Here is a 16752-nt window from a genome sequence, read left to right on the forward strand (position 1 = left end):
GACTATCGCAACGAGAGAATCGCAACGCGAAACTAAAATCGCGTTGCGATTTGCATTTCGCGTTGTGATTCTCAGTTGATTTAATAAGCAATCTAAGTGAAATGGTTAATCTATTATTGAAATTACCAGTAAACTTATCATCAATTTCAATATGAAAAACCTAATAATAATGTAAAATTTTCAAAAAGAAAATAATTAAAAAACTAACCCTCGTTGGTTGATTGGTTGATTTTCCATTTCTGATTGTGAGGGTGGCTCTGAGAGATGGAGATAGACGGATTTCGCCGGAGATGGGGACGGATTTCGTCGGAGATGGGTGAGAGTGATAGATGGAGATGACTGGTTGTGATTTTAGGTTTTAGGTTATGAGTTGCGATTACGGGATATACTGTGGACGGTTCAATGTTCCAATATATTAATATTCGTGTTTGGAATTTAAAAATAAAATACTTGGCCAGGATACTAATGGCGCTTTGAAAATCGCATTGCGATTATGTATTATCGCGTTGCGAAAGTCAGAATCGCGTTGCGAAAGTCAGTATCTCGTTGCGATTTTTTATTATCGCATTGCGATAGCCAGTATCGCATTGCGATTTTCCCAATTCGCGTTGCGATTTACTTATTCACATTGCGAATTGGGAAAATCGCAACGATACTGTAGACCATCGCAACGCGATTTTCAACTATCGCAACGTGAAATGCAACGCGAATTTGCGATAATGGAGATCGCGTTGCGAATTAGCGATCGCATTGCGATTTTGTTGGTCATTTTGGCAAATCCAGAAAAAGTTGGTTAAAATCGTATATTATATGGGATTTTTGGTCACTGAGGTTATTTTCTCAATTACAAATTCCTTCGAAATTGGATCTAATTCGGATGGGCCATTTTTTGTAGTCCATTTTCTCTGATCATCGGCCATAAGCCCATAACCGAACACCTTGGCTGATCACTGCGTAATCAAAATTCACTACGTTTTTCGTTTTCATTTCCCTGCTCGAAACCTTGTTTCCCTCGCTGCGCTCAGTTCAACTTGAAAGCCTATCGGTTCAAGCTCAGCTCCTCTGCGATTGAAACCTAGATAATATTGATACCATTTTGCCTCATCGAATTTTAAACTGTTAAGTTCCAGTACTAAGTTTGCGATTCTCATATCTTATCCCTGGTTCCATTTTTTACTAAAATTTGGGGAAAATTGTCACCATATAACTCGCTAGTTTGTATGAGTTTCATATTTTAAAGCTCTAACAAATTCTTTGAAGTTTTTGGTGAAGAAAGTAATACTGATATGTTGAGGGATTATGATTAATATGTAAGTTTAACACGCTCATTCTCATGTTATTTATTTGTTTATTTTTTCCTGCTTTTAATTGATTATGTTCGTGGTGTTTTTTTTCTTCCTTCCATTGATTTTGTATTGGTCGTTAAATTAGATGTTTGGAGTGTTAAAGTTCAAAGGATGACAACCAACTTTGAAAATGGTTTTTCAAAGTTTTGGTAAATATTTTTTTTAAAATATTTTTCAAAGTTTGGTAGATGTTTTTATTTTTTCCTGCTTTTAATTGATTATGTTCGTGGTGTTTTTTTTCTTCCTTCCATTGATTTTGTATTGGTCGTTAAATTAGATGTTTGGAGTGTTAAAAGTTCAAAGGATGACAACCAACTTTGAAAATGGTTTTCAAAGTTTGGTAAATATTTTTTTTAAAAATTTTTTTCAAAGTTTGGTAGATGTTTGTTGAAAATAGGAATGGGTAAATTCACTTTAGTCATTGCACTGTAGGGTATTTTCAAAGATTAGTCCCTAAGTTTCAACTATAAATACCCTAGCTCATTTAGTTTCAAAATCATTCCAAAATCCCAAAAATTATTTCTTTCTCCCAACACTAGAGAGTTTTCTTGTGAGTAGTGAGTGTTTTGTAAACACCTGCAAATTTTATCTCTTAGTAACAGATCTGCAGTAGTCTGGAGACGTAAGCACAATTGGCTGAACTCCGTTATCAATTTCGGGTATTATTTTTCCGCTTTTATTTCGCATTCTCACTAATCTGGTTATAGGGAAATTACCCGTACTCGGTTTATTTCCTAACAACTGGCATCAGAGCTTTTGGTTGCGAATTTTGTCAATTTTTTTACGAGGTTACTATTATTTTTCCGCTTTTATTTCGCATTCTCACTAATCTGGTTATAGGGAAATTACTCGTACTCGGTTTATTTCCTAACAACTGGCATCAAAGCTTTTGGTTGTGAATTTTGTCAATTTTTTGCGAGGTTACTATTCATTACTATTCATGTGAATAGTAAAAATTTTGTCGGTGATACGAGTTTTTCGACGGAGGTGTTCTAATACACGGTGGTTCGCAAGAATTGTTAAAAACGATCCAAACAAAACCAGATTCGAGTGGGAGTGATGGCTGCAGACGAAGGGAATGTGAAAATTGAAAAGTTCGATGGTGCAAACTTTGGCTTTTGGAAGATGCAGATCAAAGATTTTTTGTACCAGAAAAATCTATATCAACCTCTCTTAGGAAAGCAACCAGAGGGCATGAAGAATGAAGACTGAGCTCTTCTCGATAGACAAGCCCTCGGAGTTATCCGACTGACGTTATCCCGCAATGTTGCTTTCAACATAGCAAAGGAAAAGACCACGGCGAGTCTTATAGCGGCTCTCTCCAGTATGTATGAGAAGCCATCAGCCTCAAACAAAGTGCACTTGATGAAACGATTATTCAATTTGCGGATGACGGAAGGGGCATCGATGGCACAATACCTAAAGAACTCAACACAATCACAACCCAGTTGAGTTCAGTGAAAATTGAATTCGATGATGAAGTTCGAGTTTTAATTCTCTTATCATCTCTACCAGACAGTTGGAATGCTACTGTTACAGCAGTTAGCAGCTTGTCGGGAAATAGTAAATTGAAATTCAACGATGTTCGGAATCTGGTACTGAGCGAAGAAATTCGACGGAGAGAATCGGGTGAAGCATCAACCTCCTCAGCCTTGCACAGGGAGTCCAGAGAGAGAACTTCAGAAAGAAATTCAAATCGTGGCAGATCGAAATTCAGAATGGACAAATCAAGAACATGAAATAAAGATTTTACATGTTATAATTATGGCAAGAAGGGTCACTTTAAATGAGATTGTCGAGCACTGAAGAAAGATACAGGTGCACAGGAATCTACCAACATGACAGAGGAGACATGTGATGTCATGATTCTAAGCGTCAACACTCTGATTGAATCATAGATCTTGGATTCAGGGGCATCTTTCCACTCCACCCCATGCCGAGAAATCATGGAGAACTATGTCAGTGGTGATTTTGAGAAGGTTCATCTAGCCGATGATGAAACCTTGAAGATCGTCGGAAAAGGAGACATCCGATTAAAGTTGCCAAACCAGACCACCTGGAAGCTGAAAAGAGTGAGACATATTCCTGGCTTCAAAAGGAATTTGATTTCTGTAGGACAACTTGATGGAGAAGGATATAGTACAACCTTTTTAGGCTGTGAATGGAAGATTACCAAAGGAGCACTCGTCATTGCTCGTGGTAAGAAAACTGGTACTCTCTATATAACCTCAAATTTAGAGAATATCATTCCAGTAGCAGATGCTGATGGAAAATCAAACCTATGGCACCAAAGGCTTGGTCATATGAGCGAGAAAGGGATGAAGACACTTTTGTCAAAGGGGAAAGTTACCGGATCTAAAGAATGTAGATGTCGGACTATGCGAGGATTGCATCTTTGGCAAACAAAAGAAAGTCAGCTTTGCAAAGATTGGTAAGACACCCAAAGCTGAAAAGTTAGAGTTGATTCATAATAATGTATGGGGACCATCCTCCAGTTTATCTCTTGCAGGCTCATTATATTATGTCACCTTCATCGATGATTCTACAAGGAATGTGTGGGTTTATTTTCTGAAGAAAAAATCAGAAGTCTTTGATACCTTCAGAAAATGGAAGGCCATGGTGGAAAATGAGACTGGTCTGGAAGTCAAGCGGTTGAGGTCTGATAATGGAGGAGAGTACAAAAATCGTAGATTCAGAGAATTTTGCGCAAATAATGGGATCAAGATGGAGACAACAGTTCCCATGACACCGCAATAGAATGGCGTAGCAGAGCGCATGAACAGAACTCTGAATGAACGTGCCAGAAGCACGAGGATACATGCCGGATTGCCCAAATTTCTAAGTTTGGAGCAAGAAAGAATAAATCTTTCACACTTAAGAGTGTTTGGTTGTATTTCTTATGTACACATAAACTCTGCTGAAAGAAGTAAACTTGATGCCAAGTCCAACAAATGTGTCTTTGTTGGTTATGGTGGTGATGAGTTCAGTTACCGGTTTTGGACTACGAAAATTGGAAGATCATCAGAAGCAGAGATGTCATTTTCAATGAGAATGTGATGTACAAAGACAGATCAACCATAGAATCAAGTAGCTCAAACATCGAAGCTGAAACAAAGGAATTTGCTGAGTTTGAGGAGATTTCTGGAAATGATGTTCAGATCAGTCCTGAAGTAGTTCAAGAAGAACCAGGCACACCGGAACTAAGACGCTCCTCCAGAATTCCTAAACCAACCCAACAGTATTCTCCTTCTTTGCACTACTTGTTGCTGACTAACAATGATGAACCAGAGTGTTATGATGAAGCAATGCAAGTGGAGGATTCAGTCAAGTGGGAGTCTTTCATGAAAGATGAGATAGACTCGCTTATGTCAAATCAGACGTGGGAATTAGCTGAATTACCACCAGGCAAGAAAGCGCTTCACAACAAGTGGATTTACAGGATCAAGGAAGAGCACAATGGAAGCAAACGCTGCAAAGCGAGATTGGTTGTCAAAGGTTTTCAACAAAAAGAAGGTATTGACTACAATGAAATTTTCTCTCTAGTCGTGAAGCTGTCTACAATCATACTGGTATTGAAAATTGTAGCTGCAGAGAATTTACATCTTGAGCAGTTAGATGTAAAGACAGCTTTCCTTCATGGTGATTTGGAGGAAGAAATCTATATGAAGCAACCAGAAGGCTTCATAGAGGCAGATAAGAAAAACCTGGTATGCAGGTTGAAGAAGAGCTTGTATGGTTTAAAACAAGCTCCTAAACAGTGGTACAAGAAGTTCGATAGCTTTATGGGTATCAATGAATTTATCAGATGCCAAGCAGATCATTGTTGCTACATCAAGAGGTTCGACAATAGCTTCATTTTTGTTGTACGTTGAGACATGCTCGTTGCAGGCTAAGACATGCAAGAGATTATAAACTTGAAGCAAAAATTGTCGAAGCAGTTTGCTATGAAGGATCTGGGTGCTGTAAAGCAGATTCTTGGGATGAGGATCAAGAGAGACACAAAGTCAGGGACTTTGATATTATCACAGGCTGAGTACTCAACAAGTACTCCAGGTTCAACATGCAAGATGCTAAACCAGTAAGTACACCTTTAGGTGTTTATTTCAGACTCTCCAAAGAACAATCACCTAAGACGGAGGAAGAACGTGCACACATGGTGAAGGTGCCATATGCCTCAGTAATTGGAAGTCTGATGTATGCCATGGTTTGTACCAGACCAGATATTGCTCAAGCAGTGGGAGCTGTTAGCAGGTACATGAATAATCCGGGCAAGGTACACTGGGAAACAGTCAAATGGATCCCTCAGATATCTGGGGGTACCACAACAAAGCACTTTGTTTCAAAGGTGGAGATACGATACTGACAGGCTATGTAGATGCTGACTTAGCCGGAAATGTTGACATCAGAAGGAGCACTACAGGGTATGTCTATACTCTAGGAGGAACCGCAGTGAGTTGGGTTTCTCAACTACAGAAGATAGTTGCTCTCTCCACAACTGAAGCAGAATATGTTGTTGTTACGGAAGCCAGCAAGGAGATGGTTTGGCTCCAAAGTTTCTTGGAAAAGTTAGGCAAGAAACAAGAAAACAATGTCTTGTATTGCGACAGTCAAAGTGTTATACATCTAGCAAAGAATCCGTCTTTTCATTCCAGGACAAAGCACATACAATTGCGATATCATTTTATTCGGTCTCTTCTGGAAGATGAGATTTTGAAACTTGAAAAGATCAGTGGAGCTCAAAATCCAGCAGACATGTTGACAAAGACGGTGACCACGGACAAACTGAAGTTGTGTTCAGCTTCAGTTGGCATGCAAGAATAACAAGACTAGAAATGTTACTACATCGATCGAGGTGTGAAGACAGATTAAAATCAGTCTTCAAGTGGGAGATTGTTAAAAGTCCAAAGGTTGGCAACCAACTTTGAAAATGGTTTTCAAAGTTTGGTAAATGTTTCTTTGAAAAATGTTTTTCAAAGTTTGGTAGATGTTTGTCGAAAATAGGAATGAGTAAATTCACTTTAGTCATTGCACTGTAGGATATTTTCAAAGATTAGTCCCTAAGTTTCAACTATAAATACCCTAGCTCATTTAGTTTCAAAATCATCCCAAAATCCCAAAAATCATTTCTTTTTCCCAACACTAGAGAGTTTTCTTGTCAGTAGTGAATGTTTTGTAAACACCTGTAAATTTTCTCTCTTAGTAAAAGATCTGCAGCAGTCCGAAGACGTAAGCACAATTGGCTGAACTCCGTTATTAATTTTGGGTATTATTTTTCCGCTTTTATTTCGCATTCTCACTAATCAGGTTATAGGGAAATTACTCGTACTCGGTTTATTTCCTAACATGCAGAAGGCTTTTATCAGTAAATTTGCTTTGGTTTTACACTGCTTGCTATCAGTTGTTGATTTGAATCAATTTGGGGTCCCTTTATTTAAGATGAAAACCCAGTTGCTTGGTCTGCTAGGTTCTGTTTTTTTTAGGAATGAAGATCACTGTTGCTTGATTATAATGTGTTGAATTTGAACTATTGATTTTTTTTAATCAAGAACTTGCGATAATGGTAGGTGATTGTATCCTGCACGGGAGCTAGCTCCGTTCTCCTTTCCCCTTCCCATTTGAAAGAAAAGAAAAAGACTCTTTTGCTTCTTGCGAGTTAATGAGTTTGACCAGTTCCTTTTTCGATGCTTGGATTAAGGATTACAGTATACTGTTAAAACCTTGGACTAGTTTTGAATGATAGTGAACATGATATTTTTAGCATTTGAAACTAATGGATAGGTGCAGTTGTCTTTTTCTATGGCAATTATACGCAATGTAGATAGGCTTCTTTCTTGTAGAAGGTTTTAGCTTTTCAGGTTACAAATTGTCTTGCATTAGCTCTCTTTTGCCAGGCATAAGGTCTAACAGTCAATCCGTTTAAGAGACAACACAGATTAAATGCTGACCTTTTAATCTTAAGTAGTGCCTCTACTTTGGTTTGGATCTTGTTGTTATTGAATCATACTGTAAGATTTTACATTAAGACTAAATGAAGAATTTATTTCTGCACAAACTCTTGTATCTTCTTCCTCTATCATATGTAGTTGGTACTTGGCAGTTCTTTTGTCCCCTTTTTTCCTTTTGACAACTGACTGTATCAGTGGATTCGTCCTCAACTTCGGCTAATTTTATATGCTATATACATATGTCAGGGGCCATAGGAAGTTGTTGAGTGTACAGGATGAGTACAAAGGTTGACCAGACACCTGCTGTTGGACCTCACGTTGCCAACATGTCTGCAACAACAATGTCATCCACAACATCAACTACAAGCCTGAAGGTCTCAAGGTTTGCTGCAAAGACTGGCTTTGTAATACCTAAAAATAAATTGTCAGGTTCATTGGTACCTATCTTCCGAGGAGGTAAACAACTTGGAGGGAATGCTGCGGCCAATGAAGATAATATGAACCAGAGTCGGAGGAAAACAAAAGGGAGCCCTGATCTGACACAGGATGATGCTGTCAGAAGGGGTAGAGCCTTAGCCTATCAGGTATTTGGTCTATCCCTTGGAAGTGCATATCAGAGTCATTTTGCAAGTGCACATTGAAATTTTGTGTTGAATTTTAGAAGTTCTTTCAGCATATTTAAACTATCTTGAGTAGTGAGTTGGAGGCATTTGTAGGTTGTAGCCCTGGGTTGTGGGAGGAATACTTATATTACTTATCTGATGGTCTTGTCCCCCATTGGGTGATAAAATGCCAGTGTCCACTTTGTAATTCCATAGCATGGAGACTTAACATTCCTGGTTCCGTTAAGTGATATTACTTCCTCTATGGTGGTCCAAATTATGAGCAGACACGAGTGTACCAGATTATGCAGCAGCTGAAGTCTGGAACTATAGATGTTGGGGATACGGAAGACCCACCATTAGCTACTAAAAATATGGTTAAAAGTACTTCTGATATTCAACCTGAAAGTGAGGTAGAGAGATAGTTAATATTGCGTGCTCTGTTAGTTCTTTTTATTGTATTGATTTATTGGGGATTTTATATTTGTAACTCACACAGAATTTGTGAATGTAGAAATTAAAACTTTTGGAGATTGAAAGACAGGAAACTATTGGTAATTCCGACAACTTTTCCTAGATAAGGAGATTTTCTCATTCTCCAATTTATTTAGTTTTTCATATTTTTTTTACTTCTAGGGGAAATACTAAAGTTGAATCCAAGTTACAAAGCACCAGCAGATTACAAACCCTTATTGAAAGAGGCAACTGTTTCAATTCCTGTAAGCCCATTTTTATACTGACATTTTGTTGCCTCAAATTTTCTTATGTCATCCTTTTCCTGCATTTTTTATTGTACTTCTGAAAGAATTTATATTTAAGTAATTAATGGAGCATATGAATATTTTTCATAGTAAGCAGCATTCATAGTGCATAATAAGGTTCACATTTAATTTTTCTGCATTTTGATTTTATACATACATCCCTTTGATCTAAATATATGCATTGATTTTATCTTGTCATCCACCCAAAGTGAAAGTTTGACTTTGACCATCATTGCTCCTGCCTTGTATTTGCTGTTTCTTTTTGGAAAAGTTGCATCGTGGGACACTTTCAATCTAAATAACCTAGTGGTAGTACCAAAATGGTGTAGTTGATATGTTTATTAAGAACCCTGGTATGCTCATGGGTCATGGCCCATTGTTATCATCAGAGAAGTCTTGGTGTTTTTTGTGTCAATTGTTCCAATTCCAAAATGGAAAAAGAATTGACTGGTTGGTTAATTGCTATTTGCTAAAATGGATTTTTATGGGAACCTTCGAGTTTGTTCCAACTTTCATAGCAAAGCTATTCTCTCTAATATTAATAAGTTTCTTCCATCCTCTGGCTATGTGCATACACTTGAATATTATGATACTATATTAGTTTTGCAGGCGAAAGAATATCCTGGATGCAATTTTGTTTCTTTAATCTTTGGTCCCGGAAGTGATACTAAGAAGCAACTAGAAAAGGTAGGTATTTGGTTTCTTCTATATTGTTCAATTGATATTGATAAACTATGAAGGCCATTGAGACCTATCGAAGATCTTGCTCTTTACGTGCGTGTGTTTGTGGACATATATAGGCAGTCATACATATTATATATTACGTATGTGTGTACATATATTGATATGCTCTTCTCGAGTGAAAATTTATAATTTACCGTTCATCTTACAAACCAGGACACTGAAGCAACAGTACAAGTTTACGGCATTAAAGCAAATACTAGGGAGAAGGTAATTCTTTGGGCCGGGAGAATATAGCACCATCTAAGTTAATTGCTGAAGCCTTTTCTATTTCTCACTTAAGAAAGATCTACCTTAAATATATGCTTCATGAATGCTTAAAGTAAGCATTGTTAACTTGTAGCTAGTGTTTCATCATCAGGTTGAAATTACTACTCCTGATGGTAATGAAACCCAGGATGCTTATGAAGAGTTCTTGTTCATCTATCAGCCGAAACCTTTGAGAAAGTTGATGGAGCAGTGGCACTGATTGAATTGCCAGTTAGTTCAATACCAGTGAGTACATCACTCTGAACATCAAGAAAAACTCTACGAGAAAAAGGAGATCACGGAATGATATTTATTGCTTCTGCTTCATGAAAATAACTATTTGTACCTTTTCTGCAGGGAAATTTTGGCACTGGTTCGGTGCCTGCAATATCTGGGAATGATGTAAATGCTCGTAGTCAAACGCCCGACACAGCTGTATTGTGTGCAACTGATTCTGCTTTAAATCAACAAGTGCCACAACCTACGCTAGCATCTTCACGAGTTCAGTTTCAATACCACAATCATGGTTCCCTATCAGCCCTATGCCGCAGAAATTTTCAGCACCTATTCTCAACAGTCCTGTACCTGCACACTCCTCACTTTCAAACCCGTCTTCACTCTTTGGGCCACGACCAGCTCCTGCAGCTGGATACAACACAATTATTCAAGACTCATCCCTTGTTTCATCCAGTCCACAGCTTCCAAGACCAAGACAAGTATTTTCACAGCCACATATTCCCCCAATGCATCCTTTGGGTCATACTGGTCCTCCTCAAAATTTTCTTGTTCCAAATTCAAATCTTCCATCTACTCAACCCGGCAATTTATCTTCACTGTCACTTACAGGAAGCCAGCCCCAAGCTCTGGGGCCACTCCCTGGCACAAGACCATTGATGCCTGCAGGAAATGTAGGGCACCTTGCTCCACCTGCAGTTATTTCCCAGGTGCCTAATCCTGTAGTTCCACGACCAGTTGTTGCATCGGGTTCTTCTGCCCCTCCTAACATATTGTCAACTTTTTCACCAGGGCCGTCTGGTCCTCGATTAACCAGTGTGCCTGTTAACCATCCGTCCTTGTCTTTTCCTCCTGGTCCTCCAATAGGGTCTTCCCCTGCATTATCATCTGTTTTACATCCAACAGCAGTGTCAGGACCTATGTCTGTGCCACCACCAATGTAATCCTCTTTACCTGCCATTTCCATGGCACCACCACCGAATCCATCTCTAAATCCAGCAATGTTATCGAGACCAATTATCTCACAACCACCACCCACGTCATTGTCACCATCTCTGCCGAGAGGACCTGGTTCTCTTCCTGGTAACATTCCAAATTTTGGTCCCATAAATCAACCTGCAGCAAGATCACAACATTCAAGTTCCGGGGATTTCACTTTTCAACCTCACCAAACACAGGGACCGACCTATCAAATGGTTCCAAGACCAGGCAGTCAGGCTGCAAATCCGCATGCTCTAGCCCCCAGATCAGCAGTTCAACAAGCACCGCCTTTCCAGTTTGGTGTGCCCAATTCTACTCCTCAGCCAGCAATATACCTGTTTCCTAGGCCACAGAATGGCAACCAGATAGGTTTGCCACAAACTCACATGTCTTCACTGCCCAATGCTCAGCAAAATGCCATGTCTGCTCCACCCAGACCTCCAGCATTCCCAGGTGGCAGTCCCCTTCCGAATGCTCCTCCAGTTCCACAAATGGGATTCAGAAACTTTGTTCCATCTCCCAAAACGCCCAATATGGCCGGTCCCTTTTCTCCCAGGCCAGGACATTCTCTGCAGCATCAACAGCACTACCCAGCTCTTCCACCTAGGCCAGTAAATTTCCCACCTCCTAACCCCCAGTTTTCCGGCAGTATTTTCCCACAGTCCACTAGACCTACATCGGGCAGTCCTGCCGGACAACAAGTTTATGATTCATTCTCTCCCACATCTGTTCCTGGGGCATCTCAACACCAGAGAGGTGGTAAAGCAAATGCAGGAAAACATGAAAGTGATCCAGAGTATGAAGATTTAATGGTTTCAATGGAGTAAAAGTGATAAGTCGTTTTGATTAATTTGTTTTCAACAGCCATAATCAGTAGATTAAATGTCAAAGATTTAGACTTCCTGTCTGAAGATGTTAGATATCCAAAAAATATACATATATATATATAATAGAAAAAATATTTTCTTTAATTTGACGATTTTGCATGCATCTGGTGACTTAGCTTGTACTCATCCCTTTGCTAAAACTCACTGCTTGGACCTCTTAAGATTCGGAAAGAGCACTTGGTTCAGTATTTGAATTCTAAATCCTTTTGACTAGTTTGGGTTTGGGTTATTCTGGTTTAAGGTAGGAATGGCAACGGGTCGGGTTCGGGGCGGGTTTTGCTCACCCGTCCCCGAATCCGAAATAAATCCCCGACCCCGACCCGATCCCTGACGGGTTTTTTATCGGGGTGCCCCGTCGGGGATTTTTTTTGTCCCGTCCCCGAACCCGACCCGAAATATTATACCCAAACCCGAAAATATTTTATATATAATTAATATAAAAAATATAAAATATTATATATATAATTAATATAAAATATTATATATATATATATAAGAGAAAATCGCCTCAGTGACCAAAAAAAAGTTATAATATACGATTTTAACCAACTTTTTTTGGATTTGCCAAAATGACCAACAAAATCGCAACGCGAAATAAAAATCGCAACGCGATCCCCAGAATCGCAAATCAGTTTCCAAAATCGCAACGCGATTCTTGAAAATCGCAATGCGATAGTACAAATTCGCATTACGATTTTCCAAAATCGCAACGCGAATATGAAAATCGCAACGCGAACACATAAATCGCAACGCGTATCCGTAAATCGCAACGTGTATCCGTATATCGCAACGCGTATCCGTAAATCGCAATGCGTATCCGTATATCGCAACGCGTATCCGTAAATCGCAACGATAATCCGTAAATCGCAACGAGAATCTGTAAATCGCAACGATAATCCGTAAATCGCAACGAGAATCTGTAAATCGCAACGATAATCCGTAAATCGCAACGAGAATCTGTAAATCACAACACTGAAATTTTGGGTATATAACACTGAAATCATAAACTAAATCCCTAAATCGCAACTCATTCCATCTCCATCTATCACTCTCTCCGGCGACATCCGTTCCTATATCCAACGACATCCTTCCCAATCCGGCAACAGGTTTTAGTTTCGCAGCTCGTCTGTTTAGTAAATTAATTTACAACCATGAAATCATCTAATGTTGATCATGTTTGGATAGATTTGTGTTTTGGAGGGTCATGGGATAATGTTCATGGTGTTTACAATATATGCCTTTACCCATGAATCTTCAACTAAAATTGTCTTTACAAAAGTTAACTTATGAAACTCTAATGCTACGTGTTTCAAATAAATTGAATTTAGAGCCCCTAAGTGGATTTAGGCTATCTTATCAGAGAAATGGTAAAGTTTATTTGTTAACCGACAATGAAGATGTTGAACGATTCATTGCTTACATTAGTGTTTCACAAGATGATGTTACATTGTATGTTGTTGAACCTAGAAGTAGTATTGTTGGGTCAGTAGCGGGTAGTAATCAACTAAGTTTTTCTCAAAACCCACAACCTTTCTCTAATCCAAATCCCAATCAACTTTCAGCACCAAATTCAGGTTTTCGTATTGACCAGTTAGACGATGATGAGCCAACAGAAAAAATTGTGAGTACTAGTCAGTATTCGAAATTTGGTCTTGGTCAATATCCGGACTTTGATATTGGTCAATACACGGATTTTGATGATGTTTCAGAAGAAGAAACAGACCCTGCGTGTAATGATTTTGATATTGGTCAATACCCGAGTTTGATGATGAAACAGCCGTTGCCGAAGAATGTATTGTTGATGATAATGAGGAGGAAGTTACGACTGTGAATGAACATGTTGAACATCCATTCTGTAATTCATATAATCCTGAAGAAGAAAAAGAAGAAGAAAAAATCCCCGAAGAAAGAAAATGCCACGGGCGTATAACTGGAATATGCCAGAATTACTTCAGATACCGGAAGAAGAGTTGGTAAAGAAAGCAGTTGATTGTTACACAAAAGTTATTCGTATCAAGAAAGATGATTGTTTTGATACAAAGGAAGACTTGAAGATAGCTTTGTATACGAAATGTGTGGAAGATGGCTATCAACTAAAAGTTAACAAATCAAGCAAAGATCGTTTCGAAACAAGGTGTATGATTGACAAAAACTGTATGTGGCGTATGATTGCAAAGAGAATAAAAGATTGCGAAATGTTTCAAGTTAGGACTTTTATTGATAAACATACATGTTCAAGAACCCAAGTTTTTCCTCACCATAGACAGGCAAACAAAAAGGTGTTGGGTGGTTTTCTGGCTGAGTTAATGTTTTTGAATGCAGGGTATATCGGGGACATGAAATTATGACTGACATGAATGCTCGGTTCAAGATTAGTATATCATATTCTCAAGCTTGGAGAGCCAAATGTTATGCCTTGGAATTGTTGAGGGGGTCGCCAGAAGCATCGTTTGCCCAACTGCCGGCTTATTGTCACAATTTAAAGCTGAAAATCATGGGTCGGTAACTCATATCAAAACAGATAGAGATGGACGCTTTGAGTTGCTGTTTATCGCCATTGGTGCTACGGTTAGTAAATCAATATAATTTTGTTGACTCATTTTTGTTAGTTACATGCATTTCACATTTAAATGATTATATTTCTTGTGTATATTATTTTGTAGATTCGTTCGTTTATTACTTGCATGCGCCCAGTTATTATAGTTGACGGAGCACATTTGAAAGGTCGATACCTTGGAGTAAACTTATTAGCAGTAGCCATGGATGCTAACAATGGGATATTGCCAATAGCTTACGGGGTTGGCAAATCTGAAACCTCTGATTCATGGACATGGTTTATGGGGCATCTTAGGGATTGCATAGGTCCTATTAGCAATCTGACAATCATATCCGATAGGGCAAACTCAATTGACAACGCTGTTAGAAGGTGTTTCCCAGATGCTTTCATGGACTTTGTGGTGTTCATTTGTATAGAAATCTAAAATCAAGGTCTGCTGGTATAAAAAAGCACAAATGGACATACTGGAAGGCTGTAAAAGCTTATCGGGAAGTGGATTTCAATAAGCATATAAATTGTTTAAGACGTGTTTTGCCTCAGTGTGCTCAAACACTAGAAGATGTCGGGTTTGAAAGATGGTCAAGAGTACATCAACTTGGAGCAGATATGGTTTCATGACGTCTAATAGTGCAGAATCAATCAACGCTCTAAGTCGTCATTCCCGGAAATTACCCATTACTATGTTAATGGAGTTTTTTCGAGCCTCTATTCAACAGTGGTACTACAAGAAAAGAAACCATGCAGGTATTATTTCTTTGAATTCGTAACTTATCATATTTATATATTTACTAAGTATTGTTTATTTAAATTTACAGGAACATTGGAACATCGTGTTACACCATGGACTGAAAAAAGATAACGAAACGTGTTGTGAAGTCAACGTCATGGAGAGTTGAACCATGTTCAAACACTTTGTTTCAAGTACTGGATAATAACTTAAATGGGCTAGTCGATCTAAATGCAAAGACGTGTAGTTGTATGAAATGGCAAACATCTGGTTATCCGTGTGGCCATGTTATAAAAGTTGCTCTTCATTTAAACCAAGATGATTCAAGCGCATACGCTATGGATTGCTACACTACAGAAGTTTATCGACAGACTTATGCCGAGATTGTCTACCCTATTCCACATCCTTCTGAGTGGGACATACCAGATGACTTACAAACAGTTTTGCCACCAGCCATGGACAGAAGGCTACCTGGCCGACCAAAAAGTCACGATCATATACCGTCTAAGAGTGAAGAGAAGAAGAGATCGACATGTAGTCGGTGCAAGGAAAGTGGTCATACAAGGTTGACATGTGGATCACCAGTGCCATCAAAATCATCTTTTCCTCTACCAAAATATGGATCCTCATCAAAATCCAAAGCTCATATGGTGTCAAGCAAAAGGCAATCATCTTTAAAATCCCAATCACAATTGGCTTCACCTTTTGGGACTGTTAACTTAGGTGATTTTTAAATGCAAACGTTGTATTATGTGGATTTTATGTGTGAACTTTTAACATTTTCAGTTGAATTAATGACTCAGGCAAACCATTTTGACTTAACCAACTCTTGTTATTCAGTTGTTATCACTATTAGGCATGCATTTGACTATCGCAACACGGAAATTACAATCGTAACGAGAGAATCGCAATGCGAAATGAAAATCCCAACATGAAAATCGCAATGCGGAAATGAAAATCGCAACGAGAGAATCACAATACGAAATGAAAATCGCAATGCGAAATGAAAATCGCAACGAGAGAATCGCAATGCGAAATGAAAATCGCAATGCGAAATGAAAATCGCAACGAGAGAATCGCAATGCGAAATTAAAATCGCATTGCGATTCTCCCGTTGCGATTTTCATTTCCGCATTGCGATTTTCATTTCGCATTGCGATTCTCTCGTTGCGATTTTCATTTCGCATTGCGATTTTCATTTCGCATTGCGATAGTCAATTTTGCCTTCAACATAATGCAGATTGAAATCAACAAAATCAACCATTACATTTCAATCAATTAAACAAGCACAAATAAGAATTATATTCGCATCAATTACACAAATCAACTTTTACAAATCATCTTTTACAAATCAATTAAACAATAAAAAAATAAGCAATAATTCTTATTTCCGATCATCTACTATTGAATCAACTTTTACAAATCAATTAAAAAATCAAAAAACAATCAATTAAACTATTGAATCAACTTTTGCAGCCATACATCATTTTCACGCAGTTCACTTCTGAGATTAACCTGCAGAAACCAAACATTTGCTCAAACAACACTTTCTACACATCTAAAACCTACAAACAGCAAATTATTGAATTCTAGGTACTTAACCAAACATTTTCAAACCAAAAGTATATAAACTTACCAATTGTTTATGGACATTTTTATAACGCGGATGCAGGTAGGCAGCGTCTCGTATATATCGATTTAGCCATATAAAGCCGAAACCAC

The 16752-nt window shown here is 38.4% G+C and overlaps 1 pseudogene; it reads left to right on the plus strand.

The window, feature by feature from the left end:
- The first annotated feature begins 930 nt into the window (after positions 1 to 930).
- Positions 931 to 11686, plus strand: LOC120142333 (annotated as a pseudogene).
- The last annotated feature ends 5066 nt before the right edge of the window (positions 11687 to 16752 follow it).

Source organism: Hibiscus syriacus, unplaced genomic scaffold (genome assembly GCF_006381635.1).
Source record: "Hibiscus syriacus cultivar Baekdansim isolate YM2019G1 unplaced genomic scaffold, ASM638163v2 tig00110828_pilon, whole genome shotgun sequence".
NCBI lineage: Eukaryota > Viridiplantae > Streptophyta > Magnoliopsida > Malvales > Malvaceae > Hibiscus > Hibiscus syriacus.